This window comes from Drosophila pseudoobscura, chromosome 4, assembly GCF_009870125.1.
Source record: "Drosophila pseudoobscura strain MV-25-SWS-2005 chromosome 4, UCI_Dpse_MV25, whole genome shotgun sequence".
NCBI classification, from domain to species: Eukaryota; Metazoa; Arthropoda; class Insecta; order Diptera; family Drosophilidae; genus Drosophila; species Drosophila pseudoobscura.
In genome coordinates, this window is record NC_046681.1 from 5736176 (window position 1) to 5761568 (window position 25393).

General features: G+C 42.4%; 1 protein-coding gene across 1 annotated transcript in view; it reads right to left on the reverse strand.

Annotated features, from left to right (window-relative positions):
• LOC4816604 (uncharacterized) overlaps positions 1-25393 on the reverse strand; it is an 81845-nt gene that overhangs the window by 9640 nt on the left and 46812 nt on the right. The window contains exon 3 of the mRNA XM_033381038.1: positions 11988-12063. The gene's annotated coding sequence lies outside the window, so the exon portion shown is untranslated. The remainder of the gene's footprint in view (positions 1-11987; positions 12064-25393) is intronic.

A 25393-nucleotide genomic window follows, 5' to 3' on the forward strand; every position in this document is an offset into this window, starting at 1 on the left:
GCTTCTGAGTATCTCTGTGTCGATGGTTTGTTTGTCTTTTGTCGAAGCCTGGCTCGCTGTCTGTCTGTCTGTTTGCTTGCTGGCTGTTCAAATTATGCGTAAGAGTAGCTTGAAAATTGATTTTGATTGGCAAAAAGGGGCTTTAACCCTCGGCTTGGTTTCATTCAGGGAAAAGTTTGCATAAGTTTTGACGGAGGCTTCCAGTTTCATTTTAGGGGTTTCTGTAGTTTTCAAAGAACTAATCAGAAAACTAAGTGCTTTTTATGAACTTCCTAGTTGTTTAAATAGTTTTCCGGAAGTCCGCCTTAGGGTGCTGTATTTCCTATGTTTATTTGAATTAATTTAACTATTTTTCACTCGGGGAAAACTTATGGAAACAAACTTTATTTGCTGAAAAGTGTTTTTAAAATGTAGTTCTCGAAGAGTGATTTTTCTGGGGAAATTTAAACGTCGGTTAGCTCAAGTTCTTGCTGTTTTTTGCCACCAAAACTATTACCTTTTTATGAACTCCATTTTCCCATTGAAATATTCATAAATTGCTTCTATTGATCCACCATTTAATCTGGTTAAAGCTTCCACAGTGGCTTCCATAGTTCACATGGATAATCGCTTTTACCACTTACTCTGCTGCCTCCTGCCTGACTGCTTCTTCTGTCTGCCTCCTGCCACTGCCATCGCCACTATGGCTGTTCTTTTCCCTTCATTTATTCCACATAATCGGGCATAATGCTTCACATTAATTAAATAGCTTCCAGCTCGCTCGCATTACCCTGCACTGCATTGCACACACACGGCGCACGACACACGACACACGGCACTCGAGTCGCGTGTTCGAGTACTCGTACTAGGTATGTCCTTCGTCCATTGTGTCCCTTGGGTGTATGTGTGTGTGTGCGTTAAATGAAGCGCAAGGATGTCAAAGTTAAATGACTGTAAGCTTACCTCGTAATCATAGCCTCTCTTGCTGTCTCTCTATTGCTTTCTTCTACTGATTTTGTCCTCTCTTTCCACTCCTCTCCTTGTCCACTATTTCCTCTCAATATTTTACTATCTATCGCGGTCTTTCTTTTACAGCTGCTCTATCTCTCTCTCTCTCTCTCTCTCTCTCTCTGTGGCAGTAGTTGCCCCATCAATTTCGCATCTCACTTTACAGTTTGACAGTCTCTGGCAGCAGAAGCAGCAGCAGCTTACCGTTACCAACAAGCTGTTGCTTCTCTCTCTCTCTCTCTCTCTCTCGCTTTTTGATGGCATTTTAATTAAATTTTAATATCAACAAGAAGGCAATCGCAGCGAACTATCGGCTTAATGAAAGTATAATTATATAATCGAATCCGGCCGATGGATTGACAGCCATAGCTACAACAACAACTGCAGCATTTGTGAATGTTTCTATTTGATTTTGGCCATTCAAATCATAAATTTCTCTCTAATTTTATCATATTTGCAAATTGATATCATTTATAATTAATTTATTTTTAAGTAGATTTTTGGCAGCTGATGGAAATTCTATTCAAATGTGGGGTATTTATACAACAGCAAACATTTCTAGAGTTAAGTGATTTTAGGCATTTTTAAAATATAAAACACTTCGAATGCCACGAGATACCATACAATTTATGATTTTTAATTGCTTTGAGAAAAGAAAAAGAGTCCAAATTGTCTTTACGGAAGTGGTACATCCTCTAAATCTTCTATATATCTCAGAAATCTCTTTACTTTCTTCTCTACTACCACAACGTCTTAGCCCCAAATATCACGTATGAAACACATGTGTACCAGAAAAAGGCATATAATCTATGATTTTTTAAAAATTGCTTTAGGCAAAGAAAAAAGATCCAAGTTCTCTTTAGGGACCCCTTCCACATCTTCTATATATATCCTCTGTAAATCTATTCACTCTCTTCTCTAATCCCTCAACTCTAATCCAATAATAAACAGGATCTCCTGTTCCCCAACTCTGAACTCAATTTCTCTTCCAACTCTCAGTCAACTTTCGCCCACACGACTTTCTCCAGGAGCTGGCAGTTTGCTCGCAGGATAAACAAATTGTGCGACAAGTGCTGGTTTTTTTTTTTGTTTTTGCCTCAAAGCTTCAAAAACACTAATAAACCACCTGACGAAACTTTTACGGTTAATGGAAAAAGCTTCAAAACTAACGCAGAAAGCTTCTCGCAGACCGCCCACACAAACGCACACACACACACATACACACACACGGAGCGAGAGAAATCCAACGCTTCCGCAGCGTGAATCCCACACAGAGAATCAGGGAGAATCCACAGAGAACTCCAACAACAAGAATACAAAACAAACAAAAAACGAGGGGGAACGTTGTGAGTTGCTGCGGACACCGCAACTCTACGGTTATACCCGATACTAAGTCAGTATGGCTCTCCTCCGGCAGACGCCGCTAATATTTAACGACACGACAAAGAGTGCGTGCGAGAGAGACAGAAAATCAGTTTGAGCGTGACGTCGGGCGCTGCGTAGCCACTGCAAATTGATTTGTTCCTTTTGGCTATAAAAATGATCTGATCTGATCCAGATTCAGCAATCTAATAGATATGGTCATTATCTATGATTCTGCGTTTTTAGTTTTCTCGAACGTGCAATATTGTGGATGCAACAGATTTTCGTCCTTTGTGGGGGCGGATGGGGGTATGGCGAAATTCTGAGATATACGTTTTATAGTGACACTTTAAAGGAGTGTGTGTACCAAATTTGGTTACTCTAGCCTTAATAGTCTCTGAGATTTGTGGTTGCCTCAGATTTTCGTCCTTTGCGGGGGCGGAAGGGGGTGTGGCGAAATTTGGACATGAAACGGTCAAGGTCCGATATCACAGGAGTGTGGATACCAAATTTGGTTGCTCTGGCTCTTATAGGTTCTGAGATCCTTGAACTCATATTTTCAATTGGCAAAACCGACCATGAATCCTGTGTGTTAGAGTGAGACAGAGCGAGAAAGAGTGAAATTGTTTTCGTGATTCTGGCTGTAATAATTATACGATCTGGTTCAGATTTTGCACTCTAGAAGATATAGTCATCTTCTACGATTCTGCGTTTTTAGTTTTCTCGTATCTTTAAAATTGTGCATGCCACAGATTTTCGCCCTTTGTGGGGGCGGAAGTGGGCGGGGCAAAGCTTTGAAATATTTTTGGAGCAGTGACATATCACAGAAGTCTGGATCCAAAACATCGTTGCTCTAGCTCTTATAGTCTTTGAGCATTAGGCGCTGAAGGGGACGGACAGACGGACAGACGGACGGACGGACAGACGGACAGACGGACGGACGGACAGACAGACAGGGCTCAATCGACTCGGCTATTGATGCTGATCAAGAATATATATACTTTATAGGGTCGGAAACGATTCCTTCTGGACGTTACACACATCCATTTTCACCACAAATCTAATATACCCCAATACTCATTTTGAGTATCGGGTATAAAAATCGTACAACTTTGCAATACCAACAATGAGAAAACTAAAGTCCTGCAAATGCATTTTAATTTCATTCTTTTTTCATTTTCAATTTTCTGTTCCCTTCTCAGCTGTTGTTGTTGTTCCCTTGCATCAAATTCGGTTTCTTTTTTTCTCACGTTTTCTCGTATTTTCTGCGATATTTGCACACTGAACGCCATTCACTGATTGTTTGTTTTGCGTGCCTTTTGTGCAGAACAATGGCAGTGCAGATATGTCAGAGGTAGGACTATATATATGTATGTACATACATGTACATCTGGCTAAATGTGGTGCCTGCATTTTTCCCCGCCTGCCCGGGAGTTGGGCTTAAAGTTGGCGTAAATTTCCAAGCATTTCCAAGCGTAAATATCGTGGGGCAGCGGGCGTGGGGCACAGGTGGAAGCCAGCCATCATGCTGTTCGGCCAATGCAATATATTCCTGTCAAGCTGTGACTCGAATGTTGGCTTAAAACCCACTCTATGCCAGGGCTGCTCCCTCCTTTCCACGCCCCCTTTTCCTTTGGTTTTATGCCCTGAGCAGCACGGACTCCTTGCTGCGGCAGATAGTAGCTTGTAGCTTGCCACGTAGCCGCTTTGACATTACATTGATTGACTTTTGATGTCTGTCCAGGACTGCACCATTTTCCCTCTCTGGGATGCCGTAAAAATCATGCTACGCTCTTCTTTTCTCTTCTATCCATCTAATATCTAGCCATATCTATCTGTCTATAGCATTTTCCTCATTTTGTTAGTTCTCTCACGTTCTCTTTTTTGTATACGTTTTTGGGTAATTGTATTGTTATGGCCTATCCCTTCCACCAATAAACCAATAAAATATTCATTCTCAATTAGAGGGAAATGCCCCTGAAATGGATATCCGACAAAAACTGAGTGTAATCATCGTTTTGGCATTGTTTCTTCCAACCTTCCACACATGCAACCTCCTCCCACCACCATTATGGCCCTATCGCCTCCATGATGGCCTATGCCTATTAGCCTTCTTGGCAGTCCATTGGTTACATAAATTATAGAAAGGGAAAATTGCCAGGAAAATGCCTGGAAAAGGTCTGGCTGTCTGTATGCCTGCCGTCTGCTTCTACTTTTGTCGGAGGCAGCAGAAGGCTGATTTCATTAACTTGGCTTAATTGCCTTATAAAAGCCTTGTGAATGCGCACGGGAGACACAGGACACGCCACGCCCACTTGACCTACATTCTTGAGAATCAGCTAAAACGACACAATCGAAAAGGGGCAGGGGGTTGGGGGCGGCGGAGTGATATCCACTAGTGGGCCAGTGCATTCTTTAAAGGATTATGGTTGAAGGAGACCTCGTAATCTTCACGTCACGTAATGCCGCAACCTAGGAAGCAGCAGGTGCTTCACCGAATGCGTGGCATGCCACGCACGTACTCCTCATCGCAGTGGCAGGAATAGGGCTTCCCTTTTCCCTTTTTTTTTATTGTTATGCTTGTTGCATGCTTGTTTTTTTTTTACTTCGACAACAATCTGCTTCCGAGACGAGATGGTTCCTTCTGAGAGATGCGTAATCCAAAAGGAGGATTGTCAGCGGGACAGGAATCGTAAGCAAACGAAGCGCTGCTTGTGCTGCTTGCCACCTTGGATGTGTGGCAAGAATGTGTTTCAATTTGTAATCTTTGGGAGAGTACAGATCCTACTAGGAGAAGCATAGCTCGTTTCTTGAGCATTTCGTGGGGGGTTTTCAGGTCTTCAACAGATGCCCTAATCGTTCCGAATTACACTTTCGCCAAGAAATCTCTTAGTGCACACCTTTAGACACTCTCTGCTTTTGAAACAACTGCCTATTCATCAAATCTAAGTATTTTGTGCTGGCCCATAATAATCCTGACATCCTCCGCCAATCCTCTGTCAGACAATGGCCCTAAATGACTCTAGAAATCCCTTTAGCCAAAGGGCCATGTCTAAAACACTTCGTCACTCGGCAGCTCTGTACCACCGGAAAGAGTTTTGGCCACGCTTTCAGCTGCAGCTGATTAAGAACAACTTTTTGATATAAATGAGTTGGTGAAAACAAGTCGTCGGCCTTTGGCTGTCGGCACAATTTGTGCGCTTTTGTTGCGGTCAAGTAACTTTAGAATTCACCGAGCATTGGGCAGAGCAGAGCAGAGCAGAGCCGAGCAGGGAGATGGAGATGGAGAGAGAAAACAAGTGCCAAAACAAGTGATGAAAGAAAAAGCGCACATGAAAGGGAATTCTTGAGAGTGTTTCTAAGCCGATTTAATGCCATGGTTTGTGGAGTGCTGTGGTGTCTGGTCTGGTGTCTGTGGAGTGGAACCACAAAATGCTATAACAATTTTCAAGCTAATTTTGTTTCGCTTTTCGTTCGCTGGCAATGGCATTTTGATTAGCAGTGCGATGATGAGACCATGAGACCAGTAGCTTGTCGGTTTCTCAATTGTGCCCGCTGCCCGCTGCCCTCTGCCCGCTGCCTGTTGCTCTTGCATCCCCAAAGACGATGATGATGGTGGTGGCCAGTCCGCAGGCCATGTGGGATAGCCAACCACCTCACTCTCTTCAGCAGCAGCATCCAACGCCATATCCAATCTCCTGTCTCTGTGGTTTTGGCATCGCTTCTTAATAAGCCATCACATCCCCGGACATACCAGGGACGAGGACAAGGACGAGGATGACTCTGACGCTGATGATGAGACAAGGGCCTCGGTTTAGCAGCTGGTTTAAGGCGAAAGCCCCAGTTAATGCCAATATTTTACTCAACATCTAAGGCCTTTAAGCTACCACTCCAAGGCGGTGTGTGCAGGGAAAGCAATACATTTTCCGTCTTATTAGCATTGGAGGGGGTGTCGGAGGGTGTAAATATTCAAGTAGTTGTAAGGAAAAGCCACTTGGTGTTGGGATTTTTGGTTTCAATAATTGCATGTATTTTTTGAATTATTAATAGATTTTTAGATCTAAACATCCCTCTTCCATCTTTCCCTGCACAAGCCCGCTTAAAAATCATCTGCAATCGCTGTAAATTCCAATCAAATCGCCTAAATATCCAACAAAATCAAAGACAAGCCTCATTAAAGCTTAAACAGCTATTACTTTGAACTACTTACAAGACCCCCTATAGCCCCTCCTCCGCTCCCTCGACTGCATCTACCAGCCACAACTTTCACACCGCTCACCGGGTGGCAAACTTAATCAATCAAATCCCGTAAAGATTGATGGATTGATTGCCCGCCGATCAATGCGAGGCGGAACGAAGGCACGCGCTCTAATTGGGGACGTGCTTTTGGGACCCGCAGAGAGCGGAGCGTTACAACCATTTTATTTGGACGATTTACGAGTATTTTTATGTGGTTTTTCGGTCACCTTCTCTCTCAGCTGTTCAGCTATTTAGCTGTTTGTTTTTCCTCCCAACTTCCGCTGCTGCTGCTGCTGCTGTTTAGGGAATGTTTCGCATTTAATGAGCTCTGATTTGAATTTCAGTTTGGGGTTTGATTTATTTTCAGAGGACCGGACCATAGCCCGCATTGAAATGGAAATTGAAAAACCGAGTTACGCTATTTATTTATTCTGTTTTTTTTTTGTTAACCTTGAAAACACGCTAGAGCGTATCGGCTAGGGTGGGATCTCCACTGCTGATCTCATTTTCGAGTATTGGCGGCTCCATGAGTCAGGCGGCGTATATATTTGGTTTAATTTTCCAGCGATTGCATTGGGAGTTGGATTTGGGAATTTATTGCCAAAACGAATCAGAAAACAAATGCTTTCCTGATTGCCTTGAGGCGGCAAATATGTCGGAAATACTAGTCGGAAACAAAAAATACATAGGGTATTAGTGTGGCTTTGTCAGCCGCGACATATGTACATATATCACTATAGAAAAAAACAAACACAAACAGTCCACGCAGTGGAACAAAGTCCCGTTGTTCTATACTGCATGCAAGTGTGTTGTTTGCATTTTCCTGAGAGCCCAAGAGCATCAGAGCAAGATAGCAAGATAGCAAGAGAGCCAAAGATCGAGAGAGCGAGTGGGGTTGTAGGCTTAGGTGCATTATTGTTGTTGGTGCTGACAGATCAAACAGAATTGAGAGAGACTATGTTCCGAACATGATCGGACAAGCAAAAAGCGAGCATAGAGGGAGAGACGGATTAAGGCGGCACCTGACAATTGAAGCTTCAGTGCGGTGCTCAAGGTAGAATAAACAGCACAGAGTATAGCAACAGGCGACATATTTAATAATTATTGTATTATTATTATTGTATATTATTATTGTATATTATTATTATTTTATTATATATATAAATGCATGCTGGAGCCCAAATGCATGAATCGAGAGCAGAGTATATATGTATGTACAAACATAAATAGAGATGATATTGTGGCGATCTAAAAGGAGATATACTCTTATATTTATTTGTAACTGAACGATTTTTACCTATGCATTTTAGTATGCCATTTGCTCTAACATTTCCTTGAATCTAGAATCTTATATAATATCCATACTCATTTTCACATTTGTATTCATTTTTATACATTTTTAATACAAATCTTGCACGTTCGGATATCATAGAAAATTTCTCTGGGAAAAGCTGCAGTACTTGTATGAAAATTTATTTTAAGATACAGCTAATATTTAAGTCGATTTTCTTTTTGCCGAGGGACTAGAAAACACCATTATCTTCAACTAAAAATCTCAAAAAATTTTTTGAATGACAATTTTTCAAGATCATCTTTGGTAGAGAAGTTCAACGTTAATCGGAAAAGTCATAGAACACTTCTTTTCTGTTATTTTAGAAGAGAATATCATTGTCAAGGCCCTCCCACCATATCAATTTCTCTCTCGTTTAATACATTTCCAATCCCTCGTTGACTTTCATTACCTCATCCCCATAAATGTCGAATGTCCTTCGTGTTGCCATTAATTTCAAACTTTATTTGTGGTGCAACCTTCAGCTCTATTTTTACCAAGGATATGCAAATGCGGCTGATCGTAAACACGAGACACGTGCATCTTTGAAAATGTCATCGAAACGTGAATACGGAAAATGGAAGATGGAAAATGGTAAATTAAGAGCCAGCAAAACAGGCTTTGAATAGAGAATAAAATGCATCAGCAGGTAGGATGCCCCGGGACACACTTCATGGACACACACATATGTAAGAAAGGTCATTGTGGGGCGGAGGAGGGCTTTGTGGGCCCTGTGTGGGCGTGGCAGTGGGCCAACAAAGAGCATGTACAATCATCAGGCAGATAAAAAGCCATAAAAAGCAGAAGCAGCAACAGCACGGAACCAACACGGAAACAAATAAAAATCAACAGGATTAAATATGCAACCGTCCACACACACACACACCTATACACACACACACACACACACACACACACACACACACCTACTTTCCTCCTCTTTTTCTCCTCCTATGTTTCGTCATCTCTTTCGCTTTCTATGAGCCTCTGCCTCTGACTCTGCACGGGGCTTAGCCTTGTGCCTTTCCTTCCGCCTTTCCTTCCACCTTTCCTCCTGCCTTGATGGGGGTTTGGGCTTAGGGTTGCGTCTGCTGCTGCTGTGTGGCGGCCAATCTGTTACATTTTGTCATGGATTTCCATGCAACGTCTTCGTGCCACACACTCTCTTTCTCTGTCTCTGTCTCTGTCTCTGCCTGCCTGTATCTGTGTGTGTTTGGGTGTCCTTCGCACGTTTTACCTTCAGCTGAGGCTGTGGCAATGTGACTGCCATGGCTATGGAGCTGCTGCTCATGTAACACCCAACCCCAGGGGCAGGCACACAGGCAGGCGGAAAATTCAACAAGTTCGGGGCCGAACGTTGGGCAATCGAATGTCAGTTACCGCGTAACAGAGCTGGCAATCGAAGGGGGAATAGTGGAAGTTATGAATGATATTCCCCGTTATGTTCGAGTCGAACTTTTGGGGACTTCAGGCCAGGAAAGATGTCCATCAAAAGACCTCCCTCTGTGTATGGCTTATGGCCTTAGTAGTGTCTTACGAAGGAAATTTTCGGTAGAGGATGATTTCCCCACAGGGGATTTGAAAACCCAATGAAAACTGTCTTCAAAGAAATCTCTTTCCTTATGCTTTTTGGTCTGAAACGTGAATAGTGTCCCAGAGGAATGTCTCCTATAGAAATATGATCCCATAAGGGAGATGTCCTTTAAGCAACCCTGCCAAGAACGGTATTAATTTGAGGAATATTCCCTCTAACCCTCTGCATAAACAGTCTCTCCCTCTGTCCATACAACCCTCCACCAAAAGTCCGAATACCCACCAAAAACAAGTACTTTTAACCATTTCCGCTGGCCATCTTCCATCTTTCTAGACACATCTTAAAAATTTATTACCCACTTTATGCAGGAAGCGGATGGGTCCTCTCCACGGACTCACCCCAGCAGACGGAAAGAAATGTCTTCTGAAATATTTAAACTTTTTTACAATTAAAGCAGAAGCATTGGGAAAGGAAATGTAGAAAATGTACAGGAAATACTACGAAAACGTGCAATTGCAACATGTGTTGCGCACTACATCCTTGAGCTTTCCCGATTTGAAGTGGAATTTCCTCTTCAATTCAATTTTCGCCACACGCCAGAGACATTTATTTGAAAAATATTGCAAAGAAATTGAAATAGAAATAGAACTGGTTTCTTGTTTGATTTTCCACTCGTTTTCCCCCCACACACCCACACACACAAACATAATTTTAAACGTTTTTTCCGCCCTACTGTTCCACTCTCTATTTCCTCTTTTTTTCCACTCATTTTCCCCCCACTCCCCACATTCTCCCCTTTTTCCCTCTGATTGCTAACCTTGTTAAATGCCATTTTGCCACACGTGGCAAGGTTAAAAGACCAAGCGCCATGGCGGCCATGCCTCTCAGAAGCCAGAAACCAGAAGCATTTTCCCCCACTTTCCCGCCCATTTTCAAGTCGCCACGTAAGTGAATTATCCCCGCATTTGACGCATTTCCATTTCGAATTTCGCATTCGTACAACTCGACGTATGAGTGATATTCCATCCGTAGATTTTCATGTGAAAATTGCATTTGCTGAACACCATTTTGAGGGGGTTCGAAATGGGCTGGGAAGTGGAAAACATTGCTGCTAGGCTGCGGATAATTAGGGAAATTCAATGACGGCACCACCACCAGGAGAAGCAGGAGGAGGAGGAGGAGAAGCACATCAAGGAAGCAAAGGATTCGATAATGAAATACCATTGAAGAATCAATGAGGCGGCGGCAGAGAGTACTCTCAAATATTCAAATGTCAATCGGTAATGGCAGATGGTTTCTTTTGGGAGGTCCCAGGTGCAGAGCTGAATGTGAGGCAATATGTTTCATAGATCTTTAAGTTAATAATTTTCCAAGTAAAGGTATGATTTGTACGGCTTTAAGAATTTCAGCAGTTGCTCCTTCTGGCAGTTTCCTTCTATTGGACATAAATTGAAACCAGGAATGATGGATTTTCCATCCATTGGAGCGTCATTGTTCATCCTACAAATGTCCTTCCATTTCAATAGGAGTTCAATCTATTTCTGAGGGCAACGGCCTTCTTCTTCAATGGAACATCCTTCCTCCTCTCAAAAGGAACAATGCAGCTGCAGTGTCCCTCTCCTGCCCCGAAGAACAATGCCATACCGTTCGATAACTTTAGATTGAGATAAAGGTAAGCTTCTTATCGAATTTGCATAGCAGCGCTGACAATGGGGTGTTCGTCCCATCCGTTTTGGCCATCAATTTGAAGGCATTGTTCATCTTCCAATCATTTTCCATGCCAATTTGTTTCATAAATCTTTCATTTCAAAAGCTGCAACTGTTCCAAATGCTGCAATTGCTCTGGTCACTCCCCTTCCTCTGCTCTAAAGTACAGAGAGTTTTCCCAGGGAAGTCCTTTCATTGTTTGCACTGCAATTTGTGTCCTCTGTAGCTGCTTGTTTTCCGATCAAAAGATCACGTACTCGACTCGCACATCAATTAGTTTTCTAGACAATGCAAAAGGATTAAAGGTCCTGATGGCTTGAGCTTTGATTGCCACCTGAAGATACACATGCAACACATGCCACACACAAAAGCGTTGCATGTACACATGTAAATTAATTTAATTTCCAAGACAATGCACACAAGGCTCCTCCTGCCTTCCTTCTTCGTTCTTCCTTTCCTCCTTTCTGATGCTGCTGCAAATTGCTATAAATTTCCACCTTCCTGCCCAAAAAAAAGAGGCGTGGCCTGGCGGTGCTGCTTCCTGTGGGCGTGGTTCCGGGCAATTTAACACCTTGGTTGCCCGCGCAATAATTTTGCGGTTAGGCCGCAAACATTTCGCATATCAATCATACGCCCCGTTAGCCAGCAAGTGCAAAAATCGTTCAACATGGCTGAACTTTGACCTGTGCCCACTACAGGTGCCCCCCTCCTTCCTCCCGCTTTCCCGACTATTTGTGCTACTGACAGCTCAACTTGCGATATTTTTGCAGTGGTTTAATCAGTGAAAAGTGTGGGAAAATGTGCGGCTTTCCTTCGGGGGCTACTTACAGTTTTCAATTTCGACTTTTACTTCCAGTCCTTCAGAGAGGCTTCAGCGGGGACGAGAGCGGGGAGAGGGTCAGTCCTGCAAGAAGAGAGTAACAGAATTTGCATAAATTTAATAAAAAACGAATTAAATTTTGTCAAAATGGTACGGCCCAAGAGAGGTGGTGAGGGAAGAGGAGGCAGTGTGCCCATGGGCCATTGTCAGCGACATTGTCAAAAGTGTATAATGAAAATGTATGCGCGGAAAATGTGCGGAAATCGAGCGCATCCCTGAAATTTCACTGCTGATGAGGGTCGAGTGGAAGAAACTGGGAGAATCGTTGTAGCAAGGGAGATGGAGGAGGGGTGGCATTGAAATAGTTTCGCAAATATTAAACAGAGGAATGTGCGCCCGCTCTCTACTGCACTTCGTTCAGCCATAAAGCCCTTCAACTGTAATTGTATCTGTATCTTTTGCCCAACTAGCGCCGGAGAGCGGTTTTTGGTATTTTTAGAGATATGCGGGGTATTCCGGTAGAACACTACTAAATCTGCACAGAAACTGCAAATGTACTTATCATCTATCTCCTTTAAGTTCCCAAAGCTTCAGGACATACTCTGGGACACTCTGCTGTCAAAGGTTGTTGGACAAGCTTCGAGACTGTATTCTGGAAACGACTCCTCCAGAGCTGCAGCTTGGGAAAGACAAAATTTGCTTTGCTTTTCCTAGACCTTTCCCAGAATCCTGACTAATCTCCTGCATGGACAGATTCCTCTACAGACTACAAGCTCTTGACTCCAGCAGACTCCTAGACTGCGGCAGCCTTCTAGACTTACTTCTGGGGAAAAATTTGAGCAGGTTTCTACAGAGAGGACTCCCCAAACAATTCCGAGAAACATATTCTAAATAGCAAGGACAGATCCCAGTACAAACATCCTACACGTCTGACGCTGCGGATTACAACAGCCAACACCCAAAAAAGGTTTTGACCACAACTGTGTGACCAACGTGGCCCAGTCCCGACTCCAGTCCGCTGCTTTGGGCCATAAATTAGTTATGCTTCATGGCTGCAAGCACAGGATATACCCAGAGCTCTACCTCGGTGTAGGAGCAACAACGAGGACTCCTGCAATAAATCACGAATCTGTCGCTGCCTGCGGGCTGGACTCCCTCCAGAACTTTGCTGCTTTCGGAGGCAGTTGTTGTGACAAGAGTTCTGTGCTCTGCTCTGCTGTGATGCCGCCGGAGGATCAGAAGCCCGGGAATCCCTCCAATGCAAATTACGTCGAGTCGAGCCGAGTCCTTTTGTTTGAATGCAATGCGCTTCACCTCATCCCCACACAAACATTTCTGATGATTACTCGGGGACTTGTTATTTCATTTGTATTTATTCCAGAAATTACTTCAGCTTCCGTTGGATGTTCTTCTCTGAAAAGACGAGGGTATATCCACTTTCACGGACGCCATGCATGCTCTTTTCCACAGGCTATAGACTGAAACAGATTCTGCAGATTCTGGAACCTTTCCACAACCTCCAGCCTCCAGCGACAAGCTACACTCTGCAGAATTTTCCTCTGCCTTTGGGCCAAGCGTCGAAGGGTAGCCAAAAGCATCTCTTGACAAAAAGTTATCTTTCCTCTTGATTTAATATGAAATATTTCACAGAATGCCAGCAGGAAAAAGGCAACAAAAAGCAGGAAAGAGTATAATACTGTCGTACTTGTTCTCCTAAATGGCTAAAAGGATGTTGTTTTTTTCCTCACATAAATGGCTAAAAGCTGCTTCTGTAGAGTGTGGACAATGGCTTGGAGGGGTGCGTAGCCAAGATTTATTTCAAAGACAAAAAGAGTTGACTTGAGAGATTTGTTAAGCTGTTATCTTGCGGAAGGAGAAGTGGCATAAATGTATCTTCTTCTGTTCGTGTATCTAGATAGAAGTCGAGAGCAAGCAACAGGTGACTCGGAAACCGTTCAAGCCCCAAACCTTCCCTACAGAAGGAACTAGTATATAATAAACAATTTCTTTCATATTCTAGCCAAGGATATGGCCACAAATGTATCGGAAATGCCTAATTCCAATGGAAATTTGATTTCAAATGATAGCTAATCCAGAGTTAAACTGCTTTTCCTTCTTTTAGCCCTCTTTTACTCCTTTTTCAAGCCATCTCCTTAGCTAAAATGCACTCTCAGACAAGTAATCAAAGAAACCCAATCATAATTGAAATATAATACAGAAAGATCCTCAAGAGAGAGATGGGCACTCGCTCTATCCATCAGCATATCCCTCCCATCTATTGGTTATTCAATACTTTTTCAGAAGCTTTACTTACGGCTAACAAATTGCTCAACATTTGTACGCTTTTAGCGCTTTTGGCCATTGTCGTCCCCAAAGGACCAAGGGAAGGTCGCAGGACATGGCAAAACCAATTTAGTTGGCAACTTGTCTTCAATCGGTAGGGATTCGATTCGGGCACTTTCGGACCAAAAGTTGTGGCAGGGTAGTGTGTCTTTTGTTGGCCAAGAAGTTATTGTTATACCCAGGACACACGGAAATACAAAAGCAATCAGGATGCAAATGCAATTGGGGAGAGCAGCGGAAAGGAACCCCCCAGAAGGCAGAGCAACGGCGAGGAACCCCCAAGAAGGGGGAAGGACGAAAACCAAAGAGAGGCAAGAGAAGCAGGAGCAGCAACCTCAAGGAAAGCCAAGAGACGGGGAAGAAGGAATCCTCGACGAAAAGCGAGGGCTGTACCAATGGAAAAAGCAATCCGATAGGGGGGCTGACAAGGTGATGGTGATAAATATTGAGCACAATAAGCCACTGAGAGACCCGCAAGCGTTTCCACTTTCGAGTGTCATTGATGCAAGGCCCCTCGCCCACCCCCTGACCACCCACGAATAGAATGCAACGCTCTTTCATTCAATTTCATTTCTTCACTTTGGGGATTTTAGATTTTCTGTGGGGGAGGAGCAAATAGCTGAGGACCTGCTTCATATCCTGTAAATTATGGATTGATTGTTGGTATCCGAATGATGGATGTCATCTTCCAACGAAGAAAATTACTCCAGGGCTTCGTTCTGTGTTGACCTATTCCATAAAACGCTCGATAACAATCGTTATTTTTCCCGCTCCGCAACATGGGTATTCCATATTCCACAGCTGAATGGCTTAACCATTTGTTCAGCTGCTGCTTTCTATTTTCGTTGCACTACTCCTCTCCTGAAATATAAAACAAAAGACAAAGAGTGGGCAAGGACAATGCCAAAGCCTCCAGCGACACGAGGGGGTCTGGTCTGCCTTTTGCAACCGGCTGGCCTGCGAGGCTGTTGCATTGATGTTGCATTGAAAGCGAAGGCGAATGGCAAGGTCACGCCACATGCCACACACACAAAAAGTACAAAATATTGAGGGGCAAAAAATAAAAGGGAGAAAATATATACATGAGCAGCATAACAAAATACTACACAGAAGAGCAGGCAAAAACAGAGGCAATATTCAGAGGAAACCGAAAAAAAGAGGAGCATGAGAGTGAAAATAAAGAGAGGCGGAGGCAGAGGCAGAAGCAAACACAACACTGGAGGAATGTGAAAGCGGGGCAATAATGAAGGCACGCACATAAACCAGCCGCGCCGCACCGGATGTACCAAAGGACTCCCCATGCCGGCCATGCGGCTGCGGTGGCGTATGCGTAACGCGTGCCCAAAACAAAGTTTCGTCCTTCTGCCCTGCTGTTTTCCCAAAATTTTTCCTCTAAATTTTGTGTACAAATTGAAAGCAAACAAGACAATTTTTCTGCCCTCCTCCCTCTCCAAACAGGTAATCGGAAAAAGTTAACTAGAGGCAAAAGAGAACAACTTTTTTGGGAGTCACCAGCATAGAGCTGGTCAGTCCATTACATGGCTTAAGCGATCTTAATTATCATGAGAATGGTTTTGTGTGTTTCTCAGGGGGCACAGAAAAATACTAACAATAATAATACACGCAAATATTTGTTTCGTTCTTTTGTTACACGCTGAAAATGAAATGTTGGCCATTAGGTTGGCCAACAGAGAGGAGAACCAAAGCCATCCAAAGAAAAGAGAAGAATGCGACGTAAGGAGGGAGGAGTAAAGAGTAGAGTCTGAATATAGAGTGGCAGTACGAGTGGTCGTAATCGTATGTGTAGCAATTGTTGTTTGCTTTTCTCTGTCTCTCTCTCTTGTGAGAATTGAGCTGGCAAACAAGCACTCTTGGCCACTCACTCGCTCACTTGCTCGCTCCCACTATTGTTGGCCCATCAATTATGCACTTTGTCATGAGAAGAATTCACTGACATGGTTTGCATTCAGTGTTGGGCAATGCCTTCATTGTTGGCAGTGCGGTGCGTGCGTCTGTGGGAACTGTACTTATTTCTTGGGAAATTGGGAAATCTTAAGATTTCTTCACTCTATTTTCTGTGAATTCATGTTTATCATATAGATGTTGAGAGTTGATCCTTAATCATTCTCTTGTGACACGAATTGCAGTGTTGGACAATGTCTTGGGACAAAACTGTACTCTTTTTAGGCCAAGGATCGACATTAAAGCATTTTTAAGGCTTCCCTCTCTAGATCTACTGCTCATTAAAGCGCCTTTCGGTCTATTATTTTTATTAAAAATTATCAATTAGTAAGGTATCCATAACAAGAAATGTAAAGGTTTTAAATGAGATTCTACTTATTCTATAGAAAAAGATCTCCATTTCTGCTTTGTAGCGGTTTCTTTTCTTAATCGTTTTGCAATTCCTTTAATTTTTATAAATTTACATTTGGTTAAACTCATTTTTCATTCTCTCAACTTTTTTCTCTTATGACACGAATTGCAGTGTTGGACAATGTCTTGCTGGGTAGTGTTTTGATACCTCTATGTGAGATCTGTAGTCATTCCAAAGAGAGAATCTCTAGTCCTACCATTCTAAAAGCTCTTCATCAACATCTGCTACCATTACAGCCTTTGCCTGCTCATTATTTCGATGATATAAACACTTTCATTCTTTTAAGAGGAATTTTTCAGTTTTGTTCAATGTTTACTTACTCTGTGAGAGCTATAGTAAGCAGATAATAGCTTCTTTTATCGTTATGCTTCTATTTTATCTCAGTTGAAGCCCTTTTCTGTTGATTTTCATCAACATTCAGAGGATAAACTACTTGTCACTATACTACAACTCAGATTTCAGTGTTGCGCAACTCTATAAGAAGAATAACACTCCTTCCATGAGTAGCATCTTCATTCCTACCTTTCTCGTGCTTCCTTTGCCCAAACATCTCCCAATTACAGCACTCTTCCCACCGTTTCCTGCCGTGTCATCATCATTATCCAACTTTTCGCTCGTTTTACGGTATTTCAAGGCACCCAAAAAAAAAAAAAAAAAAGAACCTTTTACCAAGGACCAAGACCCTGACCAACGAAAAACCTCCACTTATAACACGCTCTGGGTGCTCGGGCCGAGCCTTCATTTCAGTCAAGGAGCAGCAGCGGAGCGGCAGCAAGGAACAAGGAGGAGCAGCGGTGGTGGCACAGGAATTCCTGTGTAGCAATCAGCAGATTGTATGACAGTCTGGCTTTCATTTCCCTATTTATTCAACAAGTTTCTATGCGAGCGAGAGGGAGAGGAAGAGAGAGAGAGATAGAGATAGAGATAGAGCCAAACTAAAGGACTTGACAGCCCAAGGACTAGGACTCTCCTGTTGGGAAGTGGGGAACAGGCAGGACCTTCGGGCAGTTTTATGTCCTTATAATCACATATATATTTCTCTTCCCCTCAGAGCCTCTCGCTCTCTCGCTGGCATTCGATTTGTTTGGCATTTGTTGCATGCCTCAAGGACAAGCCTCTGACTTTTGATCCTTTTATTTTAGTGGCATTTATTTTGTCACATGTTATTCCAGGCCATGGAATGTGCCACACGTTCTCTATGTGTGTGTGTGTGTGTGTGTGTGTGTGTGTGTGTGTGTGTATTCCCCGACCCAAGAAGTCCTGTATAAGTCCTGTAAGAGAGTGTTTATTTGCTTGGGTCCTACATCCTTCCATTTCTCCTTCTCCGCCTCTCGCTCTGTGTGTTTCTGTGCCATGTTTTTGGGTCTGGCTTAAAGGTATTTGCCCCGTTGCGGCACGTTATCGAAGGCGTGCAGCAGGCAGCATACCCCCTAATTGGGGCAAGGGTTTCCCAACGAAAGAATGCGTGCGTGTGTGTGTGCGTATGACAAACCTCATTTCATATTTATTAAATTTGTTGCTCGCGCTCGCTCGCTCGGGTTTTATTTTCATTTGGCACGTACCCTCCGCTACAACGGTACTCCGAAGCGAAAGCTAAATAAACATTGCAGCAGCAGCAAGTGTTGCTTTGTTTTTGATACACTTCTTCCATGTGGCATGGGGCAGGCATGAGACGCCGCTTGCCCCCAGAGCATCTCTAAGTATGAGAATGGTATGGTTTTTCTTGCTTGAGGAATATATTCAACGCTCGTCGGAATATTTATTGTTTGTGTGCTCTTTGGGTTTCGGTTTTAATAAAGGAAAACAATTGCATTTGATTTGGTTACATTATTTCGTGTTTCCTTTTCTGTTTCTGAGAATTATTCCATTTATTTAAATGAGAATTTATACAGGATAATTATATTATGGAAAAAAAATTTAAAAGAAACGTATTTACAGTAGACAAATTTTGCCACCATTGAAAGTTTTTTAGATGCAAACAATTTTATTGAATTTTTGTTTTTTTTTTTGTATTCAAAAGTATTGGAAAAGGCATCCAAATTTATATGGCAGATGGTATTTCGTTAAATATGCCAAAGTAACCTCAAAATCAGTAAACCGAAGCAACAACGTTTGAAAACAAATCGAATATGTAAATAAATTATTAAATTAAATATATCATTAAAATAAATACTATACCTTTAAAAATGCAAAATTTGAGATTTATTTATGTATCTATTTACCTGATAGTCAACAACAAAATTCCAGAATTAGGAAAATAATTTTCTAGGTGGGGACTCAATCAAACCCAGGAAAACGTCGAATTTTACTGAGCAACCAAACTTCTAAAAGTACTTATCACCATAATTTATGCTATTTACACATTTAATAACTTTAATTTAGGCATTTATCATTTATCAAAAATCTCTGACATCCAGATATATGTTTCTCCAAGGAACATTTGAAACTTTTGTAAGGGAAATCGCCTCGACTCAAAGGCTTAAACTCTTTTTGGCTTTGGCTTAAACTACACCTGACACACACACACATAAATCCCCAAAAGCCGCACCAAACCACGCCCTTCCGCACCGAGTCCCCCTTCCCCCCATACATTCCTCTCCTCCATTGCCCGCCTCCTCCTCACGGAACTATGTAATTAAAAAGTTTTGCAAAGAGATTGCTGCTGCAAAAAAAATAAAACAAAATACAAAAAGTACAAAAATAAAGAGAAAAAGAGAGGGGTAAAATGGTTTTTGCATATTTTTCGTCCACACCAGAAACAATAATTAAAAGCAAACCAAACCGAAACACAACTTCAGCCACAACAGCAACAAAAGCAGGTACTGGTTGGGGCAGGGGGTATGGAGTTGCCTTAACAACTGTTATTAAACCGATTTATACTTTGCTTTTGCTTTATTTTCATTTCATTATTTTGTTGTTGTTTTTTATTTTGTAGCAAATAAGTTAAAAAAAGACAAACAACCCACAAAAGAGAGGGAATATCCGTACAGGTACTGACGGACTGTTAATGTGTTTCAATCAACTCGAGCATATGGTAGAGAGATATGGTGTGAGGATTCCATAACGAATTTGATTATAGTTAGAGGGTATATGTGGTTTGAATCGGGGTATATGCTATTTGTGGTTGTGTATGTTGCAGATACGAAAAAGATATATTACCTCTCTATTAAGTAAATAAAATATGGTTCTTATATCGGTGCGAAGGGATGGCTGACCCCTTAATTCAGTATTTTTGATATTAATATAATCCCTAAATATCTGCGGATATCAATTATCTGCCATTTGCTTAGATTAATAAAAAGCATTTGGCATTTACAAAAGGTTAAAAGGTTTAAAAGGTTTTATCATTTATGTTTAAATTTATTAAATAAATGCAAAAGTAAATATTATATATAAGTCAATTAAAATACATTGCACATAAAATTTTAATGATATTAAGAATGAAGAAAAGAAGTTCCCAGTAGAGAACTTCCTCTGCCAGCTTCTTATAGCGAGATATCTGGGAGATAATTCGAATTCAAGCCTTTAAATTATATTAATTTTCATTTTAAAAAATTATGAAAAAAGCTCCAAGTACGTGCAAGAAACATTAACCAAACAAGAATGGATTTATAGCCCCCAAAAGACTTTTAATTTAATTTAATTTAATTCCAGTATCTCATATATGAAGTACATATATCCACAAAAATGTCCATTGATTCCCAGGTATCAGCAGGTCTATTAGTTCCCCGGAAGCCTCCACTTCGCTCTTTGTTTAATTTTTTGTGAATGGCTAATTGGTCGAATGACTAAATGATTAATTAAAGTATTTATAGAGCTAAAGCGTTGTAGAGTGATGTAGTGACAGCGTGATAGACTGAATAAGTGATGGAATGACATGCCAAATTCTGTCCCCCTATCCCCCTCTATTGCTGTGGTTCTCATGGAGATCAGGTCTCACAGGGCAGGCCTGGCCGCCTTGCGCCTTGCGGTGAGATTCTCTTGCCTCATCTTTTATTTCTCGGTTTTCTCAGTTTAAAGTTTGAACTTTGCCAGGCACTTTATTGTCTGTCTTTTTTTTTGTTTTTGTTTCTGTTGGTGCTGCTGTTTGTTGTTGGGGCAGCTGCTGTGCTGCTGCTGTGCTATGGTTTATTTTACTTGGGATTTTGCGGTTTTAAATTGTATTGTTTTTAAAGACAGCTGATATTACAGCACTCTGCAATCATTTAGGATTTGGGTGTAGATTTTTTATAGTGATTTGTTAGGGTCCAATCTATATATCTATATTATTGTATGTATATATCTATAATATTTCTGCCTTTCAAGTCTTGAAAAATATTTAACCAAATCACGACCACCATCATTTTTGTTACAATAAATTAAGGAAGTTCGAATTGAAATTTTAAATAGATTACGAAATGTGGAGTATCTCTAAGACAAGAGTCGAATCTATTCTCTTTACTCCATTCAGAGCTCTGGATCGCCTTAAAATCTATCTTCTACAATCCCTAATGCATATTTCTCTTATATGTTTGATTAAACTATTCCAAATACTAGATTTCCCATCAAATCTGCATAAATTTAGTTTATTTATTGAACAATTTCCATCTGTTCTATCATTCAGTTCTGCTCGTATCATGGAGCACTCACTGCTTGTCCCATAAATCATAACTTTTGTCACATTTCCGCTATGATTATTCAAACGGAATAACACAGAATAAACCAAATAAATACTCGGTGCTGTGGCAGTGTGTCATCCAGTCAAGCAGCAGTCGTTTGGGGCCACAAAAAAGCAAGCAAGCAAACAACAACAACTAAAACAACTACAAAGTGTGTATTTGCATTCAAACAAAAACCCAAACGCCATTCAGTGGCTTTGTATGTGGCAGAAGGAAGCCAAGCGAAGCAGAACCAGAAGCACACACCGATAACGAGAATGGGAACGAGAACGATGTGGAGAGGGGGGCAGCAAACAAGTGCAACATGCAGCATGCAACAGGCAGCAGCAGCCGGCAAAAGCGGCCCACAACACAGCAACAAAACAGCTGCTGCTTCGACAGGCAACAAACCCGAAAAAAACACGTTGCAACCGAATGTTGCAAAGAAGTTCAGGGAGGAAGAAGAGTCAAACCTACAAACGGTTCGGTTGTGCTTTGCTTTTTTCTCCCGCACCCCCTCTCACTCGTTTGTGCGGCAGATTTTTCGTTGACTTTGGCCCGGACTTCTGACTCGACTTTGGGGCTGACTTGGTGCTGATTTTGCCCCATCTGTGAGTTCGATTTTGCCGCTACTTTGAGGCCGATAATGCCTCAATTCCGTGCTCGATTAGACCTTTAGCTCTGCTGCCACCTTATCACTCTTTAAGCCCCAAAGTGCGTCTCTTCTTCTTGCACATTCTGGTCCTACTTTTTACTGCCATCTCGCCCCACTTTAGGCCTGCCCGCAACTTCTGCTTCCCCTTCCCTGCTCCCTGTCTCTCTTCCTCTGGGTGCGTTTGTTGCGCAACAAGTTGCGCATGTTGCATGAATATAGTATTTTTTTAAGGCCAAGACCAAAAAGTGGCTGAAAGAAGCAACGGTTTCGTCTGCTTTCAGGTTTATTGTTGTTTATCCACTTGACGTCGTCGTCGTCTAATGCGGTCTGCAGGAAATGGGGCTACCAGTGGCAAGTAACCAGCCAACCAACCAACGAACCAACCGGCTGTGTGGCAGTGTGGAGTGTGGCACGGGGCAGGGGCAGGGGCAGTAACAGACGAATGGAATACACACAGCGGAAGCGAGAACCACCTTATATGGGGCAGATGTGGTACGAAGGCAACCACGGAGTCAAAAGTGCAATGAGATTATATTTTTCTTTATTTTTTTGCAGCTAAAAGCTAGGGTTTTTCTGTGTGTTGCTTCTAAGCTTATAGCTTGCGTATCTGTGTGTGTGTGAGAGACACTTTTTTGAGAGTCTGTGTCTGCGTGTCTGCCGGAGATTTGTGTGGCAGTGTGTGTCTGGAGGTTGGGGTTTAAGGCTTAGTTTTTAGGCACCAAAAAAGGTCCAAGTGCTTCGGGGGCTATACAGAAAGAATCTTTACGTCGTACGAGTATGTCTCGCCTTGGACAGGCAGTTTCTGAGCTGATTAGAGGGGATTTTCAGGAGTTTTTCTTATGAAGGGAGCAGTATTAGGTTAGTTCTGAGAAAAACTGGGAATTTCAAGTTCTAAAGTAATCGTAAAAAGTACGTATTTCAACGGCGAATAAATTCTTAGTTGGAATCGCAACTGAGACATCGCAGCATAGACATACAAATAAATAAATGTTTAACTAAAAATAAATAAATAAAACCAATCTAATAATATATATTACTAGGGGACAAGCCACATAAGCGAACTCGATTGGGTTGGGCGCCAGTCCCTGGCTATTTTCCTTAGAACTAACCTAAAACTATCCACAGAAATATACCCAGGACTATATACTCTCCGCACAGAACTTTTCCCTCCAACTCTTCGAACAATCTATACAAATATACCTGAAATCCCTCGAGAAAACTACCCCTAGAAGTTTCCTTCAGTTTCAAAATATTAGTTCCAGTATTCCAAATTTCAGTAAAGTCAAAACACCTAAATATTCTGATATAGTTCAGATGCTTTGATCCTTAAATTATGTGGGCTCCAATTAAAGTTGATGGTCGTTGGGGATCCTCCCCCAAGGAAATTGACGAGAGGCGCATACAACATCAACAATCGAAGGCGAGGAACTCCAAGAAGGACGATAAGCCAGATGAGAAACGGGGGAGCTCAAAAGACAGCCGTGATACGAAAAGGAAACCAAAGCCGGAAGTGCCCAAAGTTGACGAGAAAACGACGGAAAGGGATCCAGGGACAACGCGCAGGGAGACGCACTACGATGTCAAGGTAAATCTGCTAATCAGCGATTTTGTTGTGATGCTGGAATGCAGCCCCCAACCGGAGGAGGCATTCCACCCCAACACGCAAGAGTACGAATACGCCAGGGAGTGGCTCCAAAAACTGAAAACTATGAATTGCGACACGGTGTTCAAGGGGTGCATACGAAACGCCTACATTAGTGCATTGAGTGTGTGCCTTAACCAGAAGCGGCTCTATGGAATCTTTGAGCGGATGCCCCCGGAAGAACTCGAGTGGATAGACTTTCCGGACACTACGAGTCTTGCGTCGTCGAGTCGTGCACCGTCAAATCATGGCTCGAGCCGGGTATCCTTTGAGCCCGTGGTACAGAATCGTCTTTTAGAAAATACAATGAGTTTGGGAAGTCAGTCCTCAAGCGTACGGCGACGGGAAGGGGTGGAAAGACAACTGCGTTTCATGGAAGAACCAAAAGGAATTATGAGGATACCTCAGGCATTCAGGGCAAATGAGCCTCAGAGATTCCAGCAACAGCCACAGGCGGAAACCTTCTACGATCCTACCACCTTTCCACCACTGCCCCATGTACGGCAAGAATCGGGCAAATACTACGAACCGTCTCACGTAAAATTCGACGCCTTCGGGGCGGCCCCTCGCTTCGTTGCGGCAAATAAGGAAGATGGAGAAGTCTGCCCGTCAGGTGTAGAAGGAGGAGGTGTGACAGTTGTGGATTTGGGAGCTGCCAACATAGAGACTCCTCCTGATTATCATTCTGCTATGCCCACACGTTCGATTCTTAAGCAGAGCTCCATCAACGGGCAGGCCCCTCATGATAATCCTTCAGATCTCGAGACGCCAACTTCTTTCAATTGCACAAAATTCTTTGATGAAGAAATTTGGTCTGAATGTCCATTACAATCCTATAGAGAGCAATTCCCAAGACAGAAAGAGAACGCGTTCAAGGGATCGACACAGGAGGAGCAGCAGATCGAGCAACAAGACACTGATGGCACCCCGGCGAATCAGTGGAAACCAGAGACCTCCGAAGAGGAGTAAGACAGAGACAACCGGTCAAACTATGATAATAAGCCGCCATTGTGACATGACCTTCTTTATGGAGTGCTTTCATCGGGAGCTGCGCCGGCAAACGACTATCTGGAGGGTAAAATAGTGCCAGCATATACAGATGCGACGCTCCCGAATACAAGGAGAAAATGCTCGGAGGGGATCCTAGTGCGAAGAGGAAATACCTGTTGCACAATATGGAAGAGGATCAGACTAAATTATTGTCCTTTTCAGAGGGAAAGAAAGAGGACAATTTAAGGGATTAATCGGATAAATAGAATAAAATTGAAATTTGGAACGCATTTAGAACATTTTTGGGAACATGTAATTAAATACGATGCTTAAAATGAGTCTAGGGGTATATTAGATGTGTGTAACGTCCAGAAGTAAGCGATTCCGACCCCATAGAGTACAAATATTCTTGATCAGCTTCAATAGCCGAGTCGACAGAGTCCGTCCGTTACAAGTATATTTCAAAACTCCGCCTCGCTCCCTTCCGAACCCATAAACGACAAAAATATGTGGCATCCGCAATTTTGAAGATACGAGAAAATTAAAAACGCGCAATCATAGAAAAAGAAAGATTGCCAAATCTGAATCACATCGAATCATTATTAGAACCAAAAGGAACACATCAATTTTCAGTGGCTACGCAGCGCCAGACGACACGTTCAGAATGATCTTTTGTCTCTCTCGCACGTACTCTTTGTCGTTCCATGGTGTCGCCGTCTGCCGGAGGAGAGCCATGCTGACTGAAATATATTACTGTAAATAGTTGCTAAATC